Source organism: Manacus vitellinus, unplaced genomic scaffold (genome assembly GCF_001715985.3).
Source record: "Manacus vitellinus isolate BGI_N305 unplaced genomic scaffold, ASM171598v3 scaffold_2_pilon, whole genome shotgun sequence".
NCBI lineage: Eukaryota > Metazoa > Chordata > Aves > Passeriformes > Pipridae > Manacus > Manacus vitellinus.
The window spans coordinates 24,892,606-24,904,717 of NW_021940208.1; the positions used below are offsets into that span (position 1 = coordinate 24,892,606).

General features: G+C 35.9%; 1 long non-coding RNA gene across 1 annotated transcript; it reads right to left on the bottom strand.

Annotated features, from left to right (window-relative positions):
• Positions 1-262: 262 nt before the first annotated feature.
• LOC108639458 lies at positions 263-10,784 on the bottom strand. Its single transcript, XR_001920522.1, has 4 exons — positions 10,641-10,784; positions 10,407-10,494; positions 5,360-5,410; positions 263-788 (listed from the first exon to the last, which is right to left on the bottom strand). It is a non-coding gene; the product is annotated as an uncharacterized LOC108639458 (long non-coding RNA).
• Between the last annotated feature and the right edge of the window lie 1,328 nt (positions 10,785-12,112).

The window sequence follows — 12,112 nt, forward strand, 5'->3', positions numbered from 1 at the left end:
ACCCCCAGGTCCATTTCTGCTTTCTATCCATTCTGTATATTCTGTGACTTTTTTTTTCAAGTCCCAGTTCCTTTCTAAAGCACAGCAAAAAGTAACTAGTTGAACATCAGCATTTTTCATAATAACATATTTTAAACTTGTCAATTGTTTATGTTGAGTTCTGTACTCTTATTTAGTTTCCTAGCCATCTACATAAGATTGGAAGCAATGAAAAGCACAAGTTGTATAACTTTTTTTTTTTATTATGGTATGTAAGAAGAGCTTTTTAAAGAGAGTTCATCTTTTATTTATTTCACCCAAAAAATAGCCAGATTTCTGAAGTATTCAGCAGTGAATATGCTGAGCTTTGGGGAAAAAGTATGTACATCATGCAGCTTTGGACAAGAAGTTACAATGAGAGTCACCCACTCACTTCAAAATACGACTTGTAATATCTTACAGTAGACTGAACTAAGTCTGAACTGGTCAGAATAAGTCAGAATAAGTCTGAACGAAGTCTGAACTGGTTAGATCAATGTTTGTTTTGACATGTTAGTTTTGCCACAGAATTCATCTGGTTGAGGATTGTACTTTGATAGGTACTGTTTTGTTATTCTTGAATGAAAAACTTTTACCTTTAATGCTTGATGACACAGAAATATTCAGTCGATTGAATATAGAGATCTTTCTTTCAGTACACTGCTTACAGATCTTTAATAGAGGTGGTGGATAAACGTCCCACAGTCTTTCATGCATTAGGCACACATGCTCTTAACTTGTTCTGATGTCATCTTCCTTATAGGAGGTTCCTGAAAAAACATTGATGCAAAAGATATATTAAAAAAAATCAATGACAAAATGTCACTGAGAATCGAACTTAGAGTGGCAGAATATAAAGTGAAAGAGATCCTGTCACTGTGCTTTTATCTCTTTGATCCCGTGTTCCAGACTAGTATAGGCCTGCAGCAGTGCTTAAACTATAACACTGTTACAAGAGAGCTATTGACTTCAGCACTACAGAGAACCTAATACCATTTATTGAAGTTAGGTTTTGCTGATTTTGAACATTGACAAGATTTCTGTAAAGGTGGATCTAGGAAAAGTTTAATTTGTACTTCTCAGGAACTTCCCCTAATTCTCAAAATGCCAACAACAACAAAAATCCAAACAAACACCTCCACCTCAAATTAAAATAAAAACTTCACCCACAATTGTGTGAGGAGTATAAATAGGAGTTCATAACAGACATGACAGAAAAAGGAAAACATATTCACATTATCTAATTTATTTTTATAACATGACTGGAAATAGGACAGATGAATAATGCTAGTTCACCTTCTGAGGTATGGAGATATTATTAATATCACACTGCCTGAAAAGGTGTATTTTTAAAGAAAATATAATTTTTTAAAAATGTATGGATTTCATTTTTTGCAAAACTCATTAAAAAGAAAAGACATTAATTACTAAATGGATAGACTGGTCATTCCAAAGAGCTACTTTGGTCTCTGTTCCATGGTTATAAATAATGTCTACGGTCTGGTTTCTAGGTCAGCTTCAAGTCAGTGGCAATACTTGAGTGTTAACATGATTCCATATCTTAAATTCAGGAGAAACAAGCTGTCAACTTTTCAGTTGTAGGTTTTATCCCTTAAGTAAAATTAACTCAAAGTAAACATCCTTGTGAAGTGGTCTTGCCAAGGCATAATGAAGCATCAGAATAACACGTGCTGAAGCCAAGCTTTGCCTCATACAAAGGAGGCAATTGGACTGGATTTCCAAGCCATGTGGGGAACACAGACAAATTTCAGACTCCTTTTCCTAACCTTGCCCTAGTTTGAATCAAAATTTCCAACTATGCATTTGTGAGCTGAAAGAAGAAAAGAAACATGAGGTATTTCCTGTCACATTTTTCTGTGAATTGTCTGTAATCAGCTTCCAATTTTATGCACCTCAAGTAACACTGCATAAGCAGCAGCAAGAAAAAGTCTCTTCCCATTCAGAGGTATAGCTTTCCAAATTATAGTTATACCTCTGCTTGGAGTGCTATAGAGGGGGAAGTTTGTGACCTGTTTTTTTATGTGTAAGAATTACCACATACAAACTAGATGACGAATAGTGTGGTAGCTATGAGACATGAATGATTGACTAAAAAAAGTCTGACTAATTTTCTGTACAATTCCTATTTATTTTCAATTCTTCATTTCTGTAGATTATAAAATGCAGTCGATAAGGATAAAGGATAGAATAGCAGCAGCTTTACTGAAGCAATGAAAGCTTTGGAATTTTTGTCTTATATCTCAAGTATTTCCTTTTTTGATTAAATTTAGCATGGAAAAACACTTATATTCCAAGGATAGTGCACTTTTTAAAGTATATATTTCTCTATATAGCAGAAAAAATAAAAGTAGTATGAGCTGTAGTCTACATAGACACATAGGCACAGAGATGTGTGTATATTCCACTCTGTAGTTTATATGAGTGTACTGTAGGAAGCACAACTGAAAATCACTAGTCACTTAAAATGTCATAGTCTGGAGTACGCCTGAGTTGTGCTGTCAGTATGGGAAATGAATTCAAATAATAGGTGCCATTACTGTAGCATGAAACTATTAGTTAAAGTTCACAGTGCTTGACTAGATCACTTAAACCTTTATTAGAAAAAAAATGAAATTCTGAATGTTCTTCTTTTCTTCCTTAATCTGAGCAGGGGCTCAAAGTTTAACCAAAAGCATCTGGAAATAAGTTCCAGTGCTGTGCTCCTGGTTCAAGTTCGAAAGAACAGAAGGCAAAGCTCCCTGTGCATGGTGCTAACTAGTATCATGGGAGTGTCAAACTTGATTTGAGGTAGATTGACATGTCATTATTCCTCCCATTCTTGCTTCCCTTTTAATGATCTGCACCTGAGCTCTGGTGTGTATTTTGTGACACTTATTAGCAATCTACAGGTCTGAGAGAACTGTTGTTTAGCCATCTCTCACCTGTTAAAATGTTAACAAGACGAGACGCACCACAGTGTCTGGTGCCAACTGAAGGTCATGGATGGAGTGAAGAAGCCCCAGACATCTGTCTCTCACAGTGAGCTTTGTACCATGCTTCACTGAAAACAGCTGGCTGAGTGATTTCTCACCATTAATATCAATGGGACCTGAACGCATGCTACCTGCACGCATTCCTCGGCTCCAGGAGTGGAAGTGTGGAGCTATTAACACACCTCATTCACATCTGAATTAAGAATGTTGAAACAGTTCTACATGGTAGATATACCAAAGAAGTCGTTAGGTTTGTTCTTGTCCATATACACTCCAGTGCCTGATGGCAACTGCCCCTGCTATTTTAAATAAAGACTGAGAGACTCAAGGCTACTGATTTCCTGAGTATCAATCAACCCGGATTCATTTTTCTTTTTATTTTTCTTCTGTGAGGGGCTGCTTCAGAACAATTAAGTCTCACTGGCTAAAACAATGACTTTGATCTCCACCCTGCAATATTTTCAAAAGTCTAGTATTAATGGCATTTGCATTTTGAAAAATTGTCGTACCTTTTCAATTAGAAGTTTTTTAGGGTGGAATGGATGCCTCACATGCAATACAGTTTTAAATCATAGAAAGGCTTGGGTTGGAAAGAGCTGTAAAGATCATCTAGTTCCAAACCCCCTGCCATGGGCAGTGATGTTGCTCATTAGACCAGGCTGCTCAGGGTCCCATCCAACCTGGCCTTGAATGTTTCCAGGGATGGGGTATCCACAGATTCTCTGGGCAACCTGTTGTAGTGCATCACCACCCTCTGAGTAAAGAATTTCCTCCTAACATCTGTTCTAAACCTGTTCTCTTTCAGTTAAAAACCATTTACCCTTGTCCTGTCAGTATTTGTCTATATAAAAAGTCCTTCTCCCTACTTTTTATAAGCCCCCAGAAGATGGCTGGAAAGCTGTGGTAAGGTCTCTGAAGCCTGCTCTTTCCTGAGCTGAACAACTCCAGCTCACTTAGCCTGTTTTCATAGGAGAAGTGCCCCGTCCCTCAGATCATCTTTGTGGCCCATTAATAACCTTTCCTCTCTCTCTTTGAGACCATAAGTTAATGGCTGTGAGTGAAAATATAGTTATTTGTGAATATTCCTGTGCGTGTGAATTACCGGTGGAAAGATAAACTAAACCAGCTATTCAAATATCATATATGTATACATTAGTGAATAGAAATTGGTTTCTTACTGACATACACATAAAAGAGATTTGCAGAGGTATGTACAAAGGCGATATCTCCTTTCCTTTTCTGTCTCTCTCTCACCCTGTCTCTTCCTCTTTTTCATCATCTCCTTCCTCTTCTCCTCCCCTGCATTCTCTTGTCTCTTCCCCTGCTCACCCCCCCTCTTTAGCCCCTTCCCTCTCCCCTCCTCCTCTGCCCCTCTAAATTTCAGTCTCCCTTCCCTCTTCCTGTGGACCTCTCTACTCTCCTTCTCTCTACTTTTCTTCCCTATTTTTCCCCCTTCTTTTTTTTTTTTTTATTTCCTGCTAGTAGCGTTTTCTTTCTTTTGCAAATCATTCAGACACTTTAGCCAGTGCTTGGCTGTCACAGACCTTAATAACTTGTTGAAACCCCCTTCCATTTCTTGTGCAGCACATGAAATGATGCTGTTCAGCAGACAGACAGCAGAAACAAGGTGTTCAGTCCTTTCAATTTTTATTTATGGCAATGGGGAGCATATTGCTGGAGGTACTAAGAACAGGTTTACTTTCTGAAGGAGTCAAATTTGTCTCAATTGCCTTGGGATGGAAAATGATCTATCCCAATAGCCAGTGGAAACAGCTTTCCTGATCTCCTGCTACTTTTTATTCTGAATTATAAGTATCTTTTGTGAATGGTTAAACAACTTCACTCTTAATCTTATTAGTATAAGGTTCTCACACCAGACCCACTGAAAATGGCAGAAAGACATTCCCAAATTTGAGCAGACTTCAGTTCTGACTCTAGCAAATATCCCACTGGCTTAACCTTTCAAAAGGCAGACAAATGAAAAATAACATTAAGTAGTTCTATCAGAAATAAATGCCAGTTGTTTTTGAGGTCTTTTTCTCAGCCGTTCCCATTGATGTAGGCTATAGCAGGCTTTGGAATATGGCATACTTTAATCGTCTTGTTTCTTTTGAAGAAAGCACCAAATCATTGTTTTGTTTTGTTTTTGGGGCTCAAGGGTATTTAAAATGAACTCCCAATGAATTGCAAGTTACAGTTGTACTCCTAAGTACAATAGTGGGCAATAAATAAGAAAGATTAAGTATTCTGTAGTCAGGTTAGAGTGGAACAACAACAAGAGACTGATGCATTCTTTCTAAACAAACAAAAAAGCATAATTGGAAAAATTCATTTTTATATTCTCTTACATTAGATGGGGCCACTGAGTGAAACATTCACTGATGAATTTCTTCTCTAATCTGTGGAGGAAAAACAGCTACTGGTGAATTAAAGAGTCCTGGAACGGAGCCATGAGAACTAAATGGCTAAAAATGAAAACAGGCAAACACTTGAAGAGTATTCTACAGAACACAGATCTTTCAACACCTCCCCCTTTTCCATGGCTAATTCATTGTCATGGAAACTGAATTTATCAAAATGTTCTTGTTCACTCCTAGTGACCCAGTGAGTCGACTTACGGAGCTGGTGAAAGGTAACTCAGGCTGAAGCAATTTTTACAAATGATATGCAGCAGTTCATAAATTGGTAAATTTTGAATGGCACCATTGTGCTTCTCAAGTAGTTTTCCCTAGTCTCAAAAGACTATTTCTGTCTGCAACCTAGAGGTGTCTGAAACGCTCACTAATAAGTTAGCATGAGAGGCATGTATGAGTATGGCTCTTTTCTTCTCTCTCAGCTCTCCTTTAATTTGTTTTTCTTCTTACCCTGTGAATTTATGCTAAAATCTTGTTATTTGTGTCATTCTTTACTTCATGCATTCTCCACAGCATTTTCCTTTGCTGATCTGTAGCCCAAGGATGCAAAAATCCTTCATCACCTCATCACAAACATCTCTTCTTATCTGTTACTGAAGGTAGGTGTTGACTATCAAGTGTTATGCACAATGACTACTGTATGCAGCCAGCTTTGCCAAATCCAAAATAACCCTGGAACTCTGAGTGCTTCCACCATGTCTCAGAAGGTGGGGTCGCTTGTGTTTCTTCATCATACATGAAAATTGTCGTATAATTGTTTTGAAGGTTTTTCAGCTTCCATGTCACTGCCAAATTCTGTCAAGGTTGATTTTTACTTTATTTTCTGTTAGCAATTAGTGACTTGTTGTCATGGAAACTGCACTTCACATGATTCTTGAACTTAAATGGCTGAATGTGATCATACAGCAGCCCTTCATTCTTTAAACTCAGTAGTTAAAGACTTGTTTTTGTGTGTGATCTTGATTACAGAATCACATAAAATATCTATAAACACAAAAAATAATAGCAGAAGGCTACATCAATTAAAATGAAGTAGTCAATAATTCATTCTTTAATTAAAGCTCTTCCTTTTCCTATTGCTGTAACCTTTCAAGTGTCAAAGCAGATACGAGTTAATCATTTGTCTGAAATATTTTTTTCTAATTAGCAGTTTGTGAAACAAAAAAGAAGGAAAACAAAAAATGGGGATTTAAAATACTTTTGCTTTTGTGTTTAGTGCAATGAATGAAAACGAAAGTACTTTAGAGAAAATATTTTCTAGAGTATGAGTCTGAGTTTGTGGACAGCATTTAGGTACACAGGGAGGGATGCATTCACTTCTACTTTTTTTCAGTAGATGAAATGACTGGAAAAGGTAAATGATATGTCCCAATATAATTTCAATAACAGACACATTTGAATTTGTTCATCTGCTAAATATTTTGTATTTTCAAATCAAAGTCTTAAAACTTCAATTCAGAGGCTATATTTTTCAACAGTAATCACACTGAAGGAATAATACATTGCATTTTTTTTCTTCTGACATCTCCACCATTTAGAAATATTCCAGAAATATTGCTGCATCATAAAGATCTCTTTTCACTGAAGATTTTTTAGATCTATTGCTCTGATAGCAGTGGCCAAGTAAGCTGAATCAGACCAATATAAAGGCTTATATCTAGTCTCTTATTCCGAGGATGATCCTAATCCAGTTCTAAACTACTTGGAGATTTCTATTTGAATGTGCCTGTATGCATGTGTATATACACACTTTATTCAGAAAAATTCTAAATGCGGAAGTTTTCCAGATATGACTAAAATATTTCAAATTCACAGTTTGCACTGCTTTAATGTCATTGTCTAGACAAATAGTTCGTCTGATTTCATGTTCATGTCTCTGTTTGATTCTTGAAAAATGCTGAATGGCTTGTAATCAATAAGAGTTCAAGGTACTTGAACGTCATAGGAAATTATAAGAATCAGGCCTGGGCATGTGAAATTGTAAATGTCACTCTAATGAATGCTAACCAGTAGACACTGTGATTTTTGAAGATTTTTCTGGTGCTTGATATGCTAGAAGACTTGGTCTTGAAAGGACACTGCACTCTTATTAAACTTTTCAAATGTCTTTTTGTAAAACTAGAACTAAACTAAAGTATTGGGTAATGCAGCTATCAGAGAGAAATGTAGTTTAAAGGCACTATAAGACAATTTCTTCCCTGTGGTAACCCAGCTGAATTCAGTGTTATTTTCTGCTGTCTCTCCTCCCATGTATTACAGACTCATTACTTGGATTCATTACCTTTACAATAAAGATAGCTGTTTGCTTTCAGTGATATAAAAGCAATACAGTATGATTTTAGCATGCACTTGCTGTGTTCAGATATTTCTTATAAAGAAGCAATTTTGAAGTATTTTAGTAGAAAAGTATTCACTTATTTATACAGTGTGCTAGATTCCCATCAAGCATTTAACTGGATAATATTTTTTTTTGTAAAAAAAAGGGGAAAGAAAAAAGTAGGTAAAACTTCAATTTCTTATACTTGTGATAATATATATATCTGCCAAAAGGTAACATAGATATGAAATTTAACATATGCACTGAATGGTTTTATTAACCTTCAAGAGAACAGGTATGTACTTCACCATGTGCTGTGTGTTTCTGTGCTCACTGAAGTCCTAGAAAATCAAAGCAATTATTCTGAAAACCATGCTGAAACCAGTGTGAGGCCAGAATTTGTCTCATATTTAGAATTTCATGTTATCACACTAAGTATGGCATTTCCTAGTGAATTGTGAATTTGGGCCTTAAGCTTTTTTTTAGCTGTTTCCCCTTTGTTAATGTGTCAGGTTAGTTTTGGTTCCTATTTCTTTAGAATTACTCCAAATATGTCTTTGCATTGCTAACTTCTCCTAAAATTTCTTAAAAGTACAGTCTATACTTTAAACTTCTAAAATCACAAAACTATTATCAATAATTGTATTAGCCCTGTGGTAGCTACAACACATATAGATTCTTTCTTGAACACTTCCAGTACACGTTGTTGTTCTTTCTATGGTTCTAAAATTTGTGTTTAATTAACACTTATTACTAATTGTACCATGTAGTTGTTTTCACAAAAATGTGAAATTTTATCTTTTGTTTCATTAAAAATGCAGGGAATAAAAACCATCAAATTACTTATTCAAGTTTATAATGGAGTGAAATATTTGACACTGCCCTTGTACAAGGTCAAATAGTTCTCCAGAACTATTGCTATTATTACAGAAATTTTAAAGAAAGCATTATGAAAATAGAAATCCAGAAGAGTGTTCTTCAATATGCACAATCAGGAAAAAATTACTCCTTCGAATCAGATGTAAGTATAATTTCAAAATAAGAAGCTATAAACCAGCTGATTTTCTTCATTATCTGGGATTCCTTTGGGGTATTATTTCAGTCTCATAATCTGTTTAACTTTTTTGTACTTGGAAAGACAATAGAATATGACAGGTTCTTTGACAGTTTGCTAACACAAATTAACCTCATTTATGGGAAAACTGACTGTGTGTGAACACCTATTTTTACAGTGCTTTGTAAGACAATCTCTAAATTGCTGACATGTTGGGAGGTCTGCTTCCTAAATTTTAGGCATTCTGCTGAATAATAACATGGATAATCTACCAAGTATCTTATGATAGGCTTGCATATTGATGACCCTATAATATTTGTAGGGGAAACGAAAGAAAAAAAGGCATGCTTGCTATTTTCTTTCAAACTAATGAAAATTCTCTTCATTGCACCTGTAAAGCACTGCTGCTATGCACAGGATTTTACTGCAGTAACAGAGGTATATTTGATCACTGTTTATTCTTTAAAGAACCATGCATACCAAGTTAAGAGCAAATATTTTGTGGTGAGAATTTATCACATAGAAATAATATTAGCCTAAGGGAAATGCATAGGATTATATTTGTTTCTATCTGGTCTGACAAATGAATAAATGATTGTCCCATAGGAATAAGGAGATGAATACAGGAGAATCTGATGTCAATGTAATCCCCTTACGAAAGGTTGGAATCAAATTAACTATTAGACTTTTTTTATTTGGCTAAATTTCAATGTTTGTGGCTTGGAATTATTTTATAACTAGGTGAGAGGTATTACATAAGTTAGGTGAGGATGATGAAGACTATCTATCAAATAAAATCAAACACTAGTGGCCTTTAAAAATAAATTTATACATGAAAGTGTTCAAGAGTCTTGCCTATCCACCTTCTAAAAGCATGTATATTTCTCCTTACAGTTTAAGATATACTGTTGAATAAATACATAACTAAACAGCAGAAGAAACAATAAAAAAATTATGTGAATTTCCATGTTCCCTCATCAATCGTTTTTTTTTGCGTGTGTGTGTGTCTGTAACCTCTGGTGCTGAAGGAAGGACCAAGAAAGATTGATGGAGGGTGATGGCAAATGCCATTTTATAGTCTCTTCTTTGCTATGAAAAAAAGCTGCAACTTTAAAGACAAATATTGGCTCTGTGGACTTAACTAACTAACTGCATAAATAAAAAGGCTGACTTCTTTAGAACTCTGAGCCTGGACCAAAATTTTTCACTTTAGGCTACCTTTTCACAAAGTCTTTGCTGTCAGTTGTGTTTGTTCTGAATGACCTATATTTATGGTGGGAAAACCTTTAATGTATAATCATATCATATTTTCTGTACATGTCACATAGGTGCATTTCAAAGCATTAAAGTATGTTTATGGATTATCTCTTGTAGTGTTAATATAAAGTTAGATTCCCTGTTTACTGTAGGTCCAATTGTATGAAAGTTTCAGAAGGAGCCTTTGAAATCTCTAAATATAGCTTAAAAGAGTTTCTCTATATCTAAAATGTCATGACATTAACATCCAGTACCTTGGGATACTCCACAATTAGAAACTGGGAAACTGATTCTTTCCAGTAGCATAGAGCTCTAATTTCTAGCCTTACAAGTATTCAAAGAAATGGACTTACCTTCTGACATTTTAGATATAAAAAAGGTTTTCTGAGTCCAGCTTATTCTGTATATTAGGAAGAAGCCATATTTTCTAAAGAAAGATTCCTGGTTTAAAAAGAGTAAAAATTAATGACTCCCTGTTGCAATTTAAAATAGTGACAAGAAGTCCCTATTGGTTCTTTACAGGTATTCTATAGTTATGATTTTCATAAGAGGCGGTCTAGGTCATAAAAGCTATACTAATTACTCACAAAGATATATAAATTATTAACAGAGCTGATTGCTAGCGACTCCTTGCTCGCAGGTTCTCAGAGAAAGTTTCAGTGGCATGACCCCCCTTCACTAGGAGAAAAGAGCCACGAAGTTCCTTCTCTGGATTCCAGTGGCTAAAAGTGGTTTATTTGAAACTCCCGTGGGCTTTTAAGGTCTCCAGGGGGAGGGCTTAGAAAAAGGAACACGATTGGGCAAAAGTCTGGGGGAAAGGGAGTGGCTTGAGGGCTCTGCTAACCAATGGGGGATACAGGAGGACCAAAGTCCAGTAACAAACCAGGATTGGGGAGAAGAGGATGAGACAACCAATAATGCTTGTGCAGGGGCGGGGACTGGTTCAGGGAGGGGAGACAACAAGGCACTGCACAGGGGGACCGCATGGGTAAGGGGAATTACATAATTCAGGGGAAAAATGTAAAATAAAAATGCAAGTAGTCGGTGTTTTTCCACTCCACTCGATCCTGGAGAGCTGCTGCTGTGATGGACCCGCTTCTAGAGTCATTCTTTCAAGGATTCATAGTCTTTGCATTCCCCCCCCAATTATCTTATGATCAACTTCATATTTATAAAAAGTAGACCTACTTATGTAGTTCTGAGTCTAACTAGAGTTTGAAGATGCAGACATATATGTTTTTTATGAGCGGAGAAAGGAGATTTTATTTGTTGCTATTAAGAAGGAAGTTCAATTAAAGAGAATAATACAAATGTAGAGTGTGCTCAGCTTTTCTTTGACCCAGTGCTCATCAGTAGTGATTGTATATTATGGTTTTTTTAGTAGTGAGACTGAATCTGTAATTAATTGAGGATATGAATATGAAAAGAAAGTTACTTCCTCAGTTCTCTCCAGTAAAGCATTTCATTGAGCTGGATGATGAATCAGTGTCTGAAGTTGTGTGTCACAGTCAGACTACTTTTCCATTTAGGGCCTGTTTCACACTGACTGAAAAATGGTAGAGTGGTTCAGCTCCATTTGCTGAATAACCTGGAGGTCCTTAGGGGAAAGGAGGAAAAATCTACTGTGTTTAAGAGAGTGTTGGTTTCAACCTGAATTCTTGGCATGCAAGTAGCCTATTTCTCTTTCTTGCAATACCTTGTGTTAAACTTGACTTTGACTAGTGTGATGAGAATATCAAACATCTCCCCAAAGTAACATTTTGCAGTACAGCAGAAAAAAAAAAAAACAGTTATCTGTAAGATTGCACAGAAAATTATACATACATTTCTGAGCTGGATCAATAGTGCTCCTTGATATTGTACATGCCAGATTATAGAAGAGAACTCAAATTCAAGAATTTCAGAGTTGCCAAATGTATCACTATTTTTCTGCCTGGGTACCTTTGAAAGGCCTTGTTTTTAAAATGTGAATTTTCACAGCATTATGAAAATCATATCTTGGATAGTACAGAAAAAAATGGAGAGAACAAAATTCTTTAGTTTGTGTTAGTGCAGTTCA